The 10,302-nt window shown below is 40.4% G+C and overlaps 1 protein-coding gene across 4 annotated transcripts in view; it reads left to right on the top strand.

Annotated features, from left to right (window-relative positions):
• The first annotated feature begins 6,852 nt into the window (after nt 1-6,852).
• The window catches only part of LOC114557207 (soluble guanylate cyclase 88E), a 30,696-nt gene continuing 27,246 nt past the window's right edge, over nt 6,853-10,302 (top strand). For 2 of the 4 annotated variants that reach the window (XM_028580573.1, XM_028580572.1), the window contains exon 1: nt 6,853-6,889. The gene's annotated coding sequence lies outside the window, so the exon portion shown is untranslated. The remainder of the gene's footprint in view (nt 6,890-10,302) is intronic. The other 2 variants (XM_028580576.1, XM_028580574.1) reach the window with 2 other exon arrangements.

The following is a 10,302-nucleotide window of genomic DNA, read 5'->3' as shown; positions in this document are numbered from 1 at the left end:
CCCCTGCTGTTTTATCAGTTAACTAGGCTTTATGTTCTTATCTACCCTAATGAGAAAGACAACCAACTATTTGAAATTTAAGTCAAGTTATTGAGATGCACATTTTTCTCACTTTTGGTTTGTGCTAAGCTAATGATGCATTAGGCAAGGCTAATGACAAAGTATCTGTCTCTTAAACAAAGAGATGTAACTAGTATACACCTTCTCATGTAACTCCCATTACAATATTTGCACATGTACCGTGTGATTTAGTCCAAATGCGGGGGCTCGGTTTGCATAAACAACAGCTACTGTATGCAGGGAATGAATACATTTGTTATTGCCTGTGACATATCTACAGTGCACGTGCAAAAGTCTAAAATTGACGTAGTTATACTAAATAGCATCCTCATGTGAGCCTACAAAGTTTAGCCTTGGAAATGAATAAGCTTTAATAGTTGACTAAAAATGTCCATGATATCTTGTATCATCACATTTCGTATAGAGCCTGTACACAGACAAGTGTTGGCACTTTGGCATTCATCTCATTAATGAGTTTAACGTATGAGACCAACAATCTGGCATCCATTTACCCCCTATGTGTACGTTCCTGCTAAGACCCAATCACTTGGCAGGGACCTGGCTTCCCAGCATCCAAAACCAGCCGCACAGCAATACATCGAACACACTGGCAAAGCACACAGCAGCATGTGATTTAAACTGGCATGATAACCAATCCACACTTAACAAGGGCAAAACATGCTGGCTGACACACTCATTTTATAGTCAACAGTGTATCACAAGATTTAGATGAGTTCTACACCGAAAGATTGTGCACTGTATCTGTTGAAGCCATTTCATTGGCAACCAGTGTGTGACGCTGGGGGTAGCCATAGTTTGATTACTGCGCACATCGAGTTTTTGACCGTGGAAATGTAAAAACGGGAGAACGTAAAATGTTTTTTTGAGTAAGTGTGTTTTGAGAAGAGTTTTGTTAGCATGTAAAAATTAATCGACAAATCCAACTTAAAGTTGCGGATTTTGGACAATTATTTGGGTGAAAATAAGACTTTTTTCAAGCATGCCATCTACACCGCAGCCACGTGTAGAATTACCGACCAAAAAGGAAATGTGTGTCAGCACAGTTTCTGTCTTATTGCACTCATCTCTTGAAGTTACTGACAATCTTTAAAGTTAGCATACTATACATGCAAGAAGAAAAGAGAAAAATAACAGCTCTGCACAGACAGATGGCATGGATTGCTGGAGCACCGTTAGCACCAATATCTCACCCAATCTTCCCAAAAAGTTCAAAGCAATTGGATTTTTTTCTTCCTTATTTGATAGGAGAGCTTAGACATGAAAGGGGAGGGAGAGGGGGAAGGACATGCAGCCGCTGCGGTGAGGACTGACCCTTTGTACATGGTGCACACGCTCTATCAGGTGAGCTATTCAGGTGTCCTGCAATTACATTTTTGATGGACTTTGTAAAATTTGTACAAACTGCTTCGAAAGGATCCGACCTATACCTGGTTTTACAGTTTTTTACAATTGCTTACACAAAAAATCTTTATATGTCACACGATTTTTGAAACCTCTCACTCAAAGAGCAAAACTACACACCAAATCTCCAAAACCATAAGCTATTTCTCAGCCTTTCACTCAGTTTGCAATAGCATAAAACACTACACCCATTTCTAAGACACAAACATTTAACAGGAAGTGACTTGCTTTCCTTTTCCAAACACAACCGATTAAAATGCTACACCTATTCACCAGGTCCCACACCCACTCCTCACATGTTCAAACACTAATTGCTTAAGTGATAACTATGCACTCACTGCTACATTATAGGCCTATAAGTAGATCAAAGGTCAGATTACCAGATTGGATTTGTTTTGCACAATGGATGGAGAGTAGGAGGGAGAGGCAGGGGACGACAACCAGGACAAGTTCAAGGAGGAAGAGTTGGAAGAAGAGGACGAGTTGGAAGAGGACTAGTTTTAATCTTAGTTTCTGTCCATACCCAAAAGGAAAATATATAAAGAGATATTGCTCTTTCTGTTAAAGCACAAGAGCTTATGGCACATGTATCAAACTCAAGGCACGCGGGCCAAATCCGGCCCCCTCGCAGATTATGATCCAGCCCGTATATCAATTTCGGTTCACAATACATTTTGGGCCACCTAGTTTTTGTCTGTTTTTCTGACTTTGTCATTTTTTTTGACGATTTGTAACTGTTTTCGAAGTTTTTGGGCGCTTTTTTTCTATGATGGCTGAGGAACTTTTCCCTGACTTCTTTAGGACTTTATGACAACCAAACTGTAAGTGAGAAGACTATATGACGCATGCAATAATACAGTCAAAGATAGACTTTTTTGATTAAATAAAAGCATATCAATAAAGTAAACATGTCTGGCCCTTAATGTTATTCTGATTTTTTTGTGTGGCCCTTAGTGAAGTTGAGTTTGACACCCCTGGCTTATGGGAACTGAAATCAGATCCATCTCAATCCTACTATAGTATACAGATAAAATGCACATACCGTACCTTGAATTGACTTTATCCTCGTGGCAATGATATACAGTAGAAATAGAAATGTTTTTCCTTCTCTGACACTTTTTATCTTTAGCTGCTTTGCACTAAAACAAACTTTCTTAAATAAGAGTGACACTGCTGCAGAGATGTGTTGCCAACTGACAGTTGCCAGCAGATGCTGATACAAACAGTCATGAATTATAAAAATAAATAAATAAATAAATACCTCCCTCTGCAGAGGGACAGGGCAAGCCAAGTTCAAATTTCTGTATCATCTGCTCTCCAGAAGAGTCTTCTGAGACACAGAGGATTATAGATCCAGTCCACACTCCCGCTGCTGGGCCTCACTGCCAGCCGCTGTGCCGGGGAGGGGGTTTACAGGGGGGCTCAGAGAGACTCGGCCCGTTTCTAGAGCTTTCAGACAGAAGCACTGCGCTGGTTTATCCAGCAGGGGGGTTAGCTGTGCTAATGGGACTCATCGGCTGCCAGATGACCTGTCCTATGCTGCAGGCTGCCAGGATTAAAGGACAATTCCCACTTCAGACACTCTGATCTCTGGGATATTCATTGTATTCTGGTTGTCTTTGTGACCGTTGTATGACCTACAAATGTGAATGCTGTATATGCATATCTATTTGATTTTTTCTGTAATGTAATGATATTGTAAGTAGGCATGGACCGGTTACCGTTTTTTTTAATGAGTGGTCAAGGAAAGAAAGTGCAGTTTAGGAATCTGTCTCTCCGCCAGTGTGCATTGTGATTTTTGTTGTTGTTGTTTTTTTTACCATTTTTGACATTTAAAAACTATAATTTTTTTTTTATCTGTACTTGCAATACTGCAATACTGTGAAACCGTGAGCTTTGTGCTGAGGGTTATCATACCGTCAGAATCTCATTACCTCATGCCTAATTGTAAAGTACTGTCGGGACAGGACTATTTTTTTTTTGTTGTTCTTTGGTAAAATCGGATCGATTTGTCTAGGTTTGTGTTTTTATCTTTGTGTTTTTATTTTGTTTTTGTCTTTTCTTCTTCGACAACATACTTTTGATTGTTCGAGATGAATTAAAAAAATCAAATCAAAATCAAAGTGCTGTGATTTACTTCTTTGCTGACCCTTTTCTCTCAACCTCTACTCCAGGGGCGTCAAACTCATATTAGTTCATGGTCCACTTACCCCTAATTGGATCTCAAGTGAGCCAGACCATAAACATCTCCAGAAAGATCCGAAACTTCATCTGTGACAGAGTGTTGTTGCTTCTGCTCCGACAGCGTGCTAAGGCCATTGTAGGAAAAAACCTGGGAGAGAGGGGTAATATTCCAAGAGAAAAACTTGGAAAAACTGTAAGACTAAAGTTGTATATTTACAGAAAAAGAACTCTGATATTCTCTGAGATTAAAGATGTCAATTTAGAATAGGAATGAATTACTTCTCTGCAATTTTCACACTTTGCAAAGTCATCCAGTGGGCTTGATTGGATCTTTTGGCGGGCAGGTTCTGGCCCACGGGGCGTATGTCTGACACACCTGCTCTACTCCTACGTTTGATTCTTCCATTTCCCAGAATTTCTATTGACTGTCCACAGAGAAAGTGCCTGAAATTATTTGCAGCAACTGCGGTGACAACAGAAGAGCTTACTTTCTCAAAGTGTCTTGTTTCTTAAAACACAAGTAAAACTCACACTGCAGACACTAGAAAGCCTCCGAAATCAATTCGCTCAGGCTAGTTTGCTTTAATTGAAGTGGAAAGCTCTCTCATCATTCAGAGGAGCTACTGTCGACCAATCAGGGACCAGTGTTCCCACCACTTAAAGTAATCTTGACCGATAACAGTAAGGAGCATCATCCTGAGTGTGTGTAAAGGTTTGTTTATATCTGTTTGGAGAAAAAATTACTTAGACTTTTTATTGATAGATTCAGAAAAGTTTGCTCTATCACCAAAACAAACCTGTTGAACCACATAAGTACCAACACTCAATCTAGAGGTTCTTATGTGTTGCTGATTGTATCTCTGAAATAATAACAGAGCAGCTAAAGCCCGAGCGGAGCCCATTATTACCCACGAAGCATTTCATTACATCATCGACCCGGTAGTAAGAGTTCTTCGGTTTCAGGCTCTGCTGGATGACAGTTTGTGACGAATGTGGTTAAAACTGAGAGCGAAGTACATCCATTATTTCACTGTAAACAATACTTCGGCAATGATCTTCAAGACTCTGCTGTATTTTGTGCGTGAAGGATTTGCTCCACTATTGACTGAACTGCTTCAACATTCGAGGCGTGTGTTTTTGAAACAATATACCACACACGCGCACGCACACACGCCGGCCTACCACAGCCTGGCCATGACCCTGTTTTAAATTACCACTTTCTGATGCAATTACCTCCCTTGCTGCGGAGGGTGATGTTGGCTTTTTGTTTCACCACCATTTGTTTTCTCTGTGCGTTCTCGCCGGAGCATCCTGACAAAGACTCCACGACCTTGCCTCCCATTTAGACATCGCTACCCGACCGCGCAAAATCCAAATGCGCTACTCTGAGGGGAAAGAAGAAAAGAAAAAAATCACAATTGAACCATTCCCTGCGGAAACCCGGGGAATAAGAACAGGAAATGAGATGTTCACTGATGTGCTGAAGGGTGTGTGTGCATGCATGTGGGTTGAGTGTGTGTGTGTGTGTGTACACATAGGGGATTTGTGTGCCTCTGTGTAAGTGTGTGCATGTGTGTGGCAGTAACAAACTCCAGAGGCAGAAGAATTAACTGATCAACATCTTTTTGCTCTAGTCTTCTCGCCTGCCGTGTAGTGTGGACACTGTAATATCACACGTTGGGAGAAGAAGCTGCCGGAGAACTGCTTCCTTCAGCACTTGTTCCAAGTTACTAAAATAAAAATGGAAAAGTTTGCTTCACTTCCCAGAGACTCTCTCAGTACACACTCTTTGCCTGCCACTTCACAGGAGCAGAAATACCTCCATGACTGGAACTGCTTCTGCTGCCACTTTCGGAGCCGCCGAGGTGGGAATTTACAAAGGGTTGTGAATTGATTTATCTGAATCTCCTCATATGTAAGGCGCCAAATGTTTGTAATTTATGAGATGACATGTGAAGTTACATAACGATTTTAGCATTGAATCAAAAGAGAATTGTTGCCAGCATTACTAACAATAGGCACAATTATCTGCTCTTTGGTTTCATTTAGTCCAGCCTGAGCTGTTTAGGCCAATTTAATCAGTGTGGGCAGATGGCATATCAGCGAATTGCATATAAAGCCAGCTAATGCTAAAACCCACAGACAGAAAACAGATAAATGAATTGTAATAATGACTATCAGTAGCCTACTTTATTCATTTGCTTCTTTTGTCACTTCCGTGACCGCCTTCGGTGTCCTCACTTCACCCACTGCGGCGATGCGATGTCTCCTGCCTGCTAATAACACGACCAAGGTGTGAAATCAACACAGAACTGCAGCATCTGTTGGCAGCCTCGAGGTACTGCGCTAATAAACCCATTTAACTAATGCCTTGGTTGGAAAGAAAATGCTTTCATGGCAACTTTAATTTTGTCGATACAATGCTTAACAAAAGTTGCTACGGAAGAGGATTAGGGCCACTTGTGAAAAATGTATTTGTGTTCTGAGTTTATAGTCAGAACTATGACTTTAATCTAAGAGTTCTGACTTTTTTTAAGTCTAAAAATGTTGATTTTTTTATAAAAAAAAAATAAAAGTCAGAATTCTGAGGTAAAAGTCAGAATTCTGACTTTAATCTCAGAATTCTGACTTTATTCTCAGAATTCAATACATTTTTTTCACATGTGGCCCTAATCCTTATTCCGTAAATTGCTTATTGGGTAGCCATCAATGCATTGTCTCAAAAATCCACTGAAAACCCTGTTAAAGGCACAATCTGCATGTAAATAACATACTAAGTACATACTATTTCCTTCAAACTAAATTAGGGCTGCAACAACGAATCGATAAAATCCATAAAATTCGATTACTAAAAAAGTTGACAACGAATTTAATTATCGATTCGTTGTGTCGCGCAACTATTAGGAAACCTAGTCGCGGAGATAAAAAAAAAATTGAGTAGAGCGCAGCGCGCGGAGCAGCGCGGAACAGCGCGGAGCGAAAGAAAAGGAAAAAAGAGCAGAGCGGGGGGTAGAGGAAATACGGAGAGAGACCGGAGAGACCCGTAACGTTTTTCTGAGGCAGAGAAATCAGTACGACCCAAGTCATCCAAGGTGTGGGAGCATTTCACACTAAATCAAAAACGCGACACGGCATGGCACGGGCGCACCACGGTGATGAGTCAGCACCTAAAACGTAAACCTGTTGGAGTCCTTGATGAGGAGGAAGGGAGTTCAACAGCAGGGTAAAGTCACTACACTATCCTACTTCTGTTCCGTTCTGAAGTGAGGAACGTACCGTCCCTCCAGTAGCTCTTCTGGTGCTGCTGTTTACTCGTTATCCAGCTCACTAGCATGACAAGCTAGCGTTAGCTCGGTAATAACAGTAATAAACCAGGGGTGGTATACTTTGCAAGACTAAAGACACGGTTTTATTCACTCGCCTTTTTTGGCCCATACATTTTTCAATCTGTTATGTATATTATGTGCTTTGTCCCATATAAGTTATTGTTGACAAATATAATAGTGTGTGGTGTGAACTTAACTTGCACTTACTACAATGATGGTAATAATTTAATGAATAAGTGTGTGTGTGTCTGTCTGTCTTTCTGTCTGTCTGTGTGTCTTGTCTGTATCTGCTATTTGGGTTACTTACCTTTACACAACTATTAACTAAAACAATAAGTATGTATGTATTGAGTTTATGTAAATTAATGCTTTTTTTTTTTAATCCGATTCATCGATTAATCGAAAAAATTATCTACAGATTAATCGATTATTAAAATAATCGTTAGTTGCAGCCCTAAACTAAATTACAAAACACATTGTCGTCTTTGCCTTCCAAAATATATGTTAGTCATTTACACAACCCACATTACAAAAAATGATTAATGTGAATCTGATCTGCCACTGCTTTGTTTATGGTTTAAAATAGGAAAGCTTATGGTGGGGGTTGGAACAACAACTGTTGGTAGGAAACAGGAAATGAATGGCAGTCTCCCATGCCCGAGTCACACGCTTTGTCGACTAATCCATCCACTCAGACTTCCTCCCGACAAGGCTTAGGGGCTCTCTGACAACGTCACGCTACTTGAGCCTTTGTCACTGACAAACAAGAGTCATAATTCACACGGTCACTAGAGGTCCTTATAAACTTGAACAGAGCTCTAGAAATTGAACATGGTTTTAGGCGTCTGAATAAACAAACAGATGCGGTAGCTTTTTCATGTTAGGACACACACAAATTGACACTGTACAATAAAAAAATAATCAATTTTGCACATATTTTAAATATTGGCCTGTTTTACTCTTTTTGTGACATTTCTGATGTAAAACACCAAACAAAACAACTATAAAAGCAACATTGACAACATGCTTGTTAGTGCATTATAAAACTAGTTTGATAGTGATAGTAGTATCTTATCCTGTGTTTTAACTTTGGATGTTGACGCCTGCACATGTAAGTAGTGTATGGAACACTATTTGGTTATAGGCCTTCCTTCCATTTCTGGCCAGTTTTCTCGTTTGGTGGTGTATTTTTTTTTCATATCCAGCCGCCACAATAGAATTTCTAAAACATAAATGGCAAACGTCAGTCACTCAGAATCAAAGAGCCGAGGGCTTATTTCTAATCTCACAATTTTGCACCGACATTCAATAATCAAACAGAGAGAAATCCATCATAGAAAGGCGCAGAGAGACTAATTTCTCCACCAACAGTTGCCCCTAGAGAGCCACGTGTTGTGTATGGAGTAAAAGGAAAGACACATCTTTGGTCTGTTACAGTATTACCACTGATACTGTACGCACAATAGAAACGGCTACATTCGAGAAACTTGTGGATTCACTTCAGATGTCGGGTTATCTTTATCTAAAAAATATCCGACTTTTCACTTATTAAATTATTGGTAATGAGGCAGATTGACAGATACTAAAGGTAGACAAAAGCATTCATTGTGATAAAGTAAAAAAAGAAAAAAAAAAAAACCTCAACTACTTATTTCACACTACAATACAATACTACGTATGGGAATGTAAAGGTTAATTCTTGAGCTTGGAAACACATGTCCCGGGATAAAAAAACAACTCAAGGTTCAATTACTAAACTATTCCCAAAGCTTTCAGTCGTAAGTGAACCTCAAGTTTAGAATGGACCAACAGATCCCTTGGTCTGGACGAAGACCAGTGAAGGATATTAGAAGCACTTTTCCGGTGAGCACTGAGCGTTACTGCGCAGCCTCCAACTGACAGAGACAACGTAAATGTGACGTGAGCAACGTGTCTGAAAGTTGTAAGTCTTCTGGTAGCTGTGCCAAGAGAAATCTCAATCATTCCCAATCTTACAGAGACGGAGAGCGTAGGTATATGTAAGGAGATAACATAGGCACAGGCTAATTATTGCTAACTAAAATGCTAGTTACCATCAGTAATTAAACCTAAACAGCTAATGTAAGTCCAAACTGCCTGCAAGCTTCTCCTGTACTATACGGTAATTCCTCTACTGTGCGACAGTAAGTCGCGTGGTTATGACACAATCGTTAGCCTATTTTTACAAAAACGTGTGCTACGGAGCCACGTGAGGTACAAGGTAATGGAACCTTTTATACATTGTCATGTTTATTTAGAAATAAACAATGGACAAATAGAGTCTTTAAACGCTTCAGATGTAAAGTTATTCACTGTCAAAGTGACGTCAAAATGAATGGCAGTCAATGGAATGCTAACGGTGTGTGATCGCTTGTTAGCATCAAAATGGCGCCATAGGAGCTACGCATTTCAGACGCTCGCTTACCCCCTTGGGTTTAAAGGGCAAGTTCACCCAAATCACACCCAAAAAACATGCTCTGCCATTTTCTCCTAGCAATATGGTTTTAGTTTTAAAGTTATCAGACAGAAAGTACCAGCGTGAAGTTTGTGAATGAATGTATAGTGAGGTAGTGAGTCACTGTTTTTGCTGCAGTCTGAGTGGTGAAGATATCGAAACACGAGCAAAGAAAACTCCTGCATGGCTTCGTACAGCTGGGAGTCCTTTGGATTGGGACTTCTTTATTTTTGTAGCTGAGCTGACCTTTTAGATTCTGTACTGCCTATAATCTGGATCCCCTCAATGCTGAGCAGACCATTTGAATTTGTTTGGCTTCAGATGAGCTTTGACTGTAAACTCACGGATCATGCTAATAATAGTATTATGTGTCCGCTGATTTTGGGGAGTGGCAGACAGGATTGTTTGTTAGTAGTCTGTGTATTGTGTGCAGTCAAGGATTCTGTCTGGGTACTCTATGTGACTTTTTGGAGTATGCATGCGTACTACTTGTGTGTTTATGTGTGTGAGTGCACATGGGGGAGGGGTGTGGAATCACAAAACCACGTTACAGCTGTCACAAGCAAAGCTGAAATTGGATTAGTGTCACCTGTGATAAGGCAAAGGGGCGAAAGCGGGAAAAGGAGAAAATTGGAAGAAAGGAAACGGCTATTTCACTACCACTACCTCCCTTTGCACCTCCACCTCCCACAATAATTTCATTTCAAATTCCGAGGCACTGAATGCATAACCGCACTGGCATGCCGTTATGGAGCCGGCTGCAGTTAATGGAATATTTAAATGCAGACTGCGGAACCCTGAATTTCCTTTCTTTTCCGAACAGCGTGCAACCCCCTC

Source organism: Perca flavescens, chromosome 6 (genome assembly GCF_004354835.1).
Source record: "Perca flavescens isolate YP-PL-M2 chromosome 6, PFLA_1.0, whole genome shotgun sequence".
Taxonomy (NCBI): Eukaryota; Metazoa; Chordata; class Actinopteri; order Perciformes; family Percidae; genus Perca; species Perca flavescens.
This window is presented reverse-complemented; position numbering and strand designations above follow the sequence as displayed.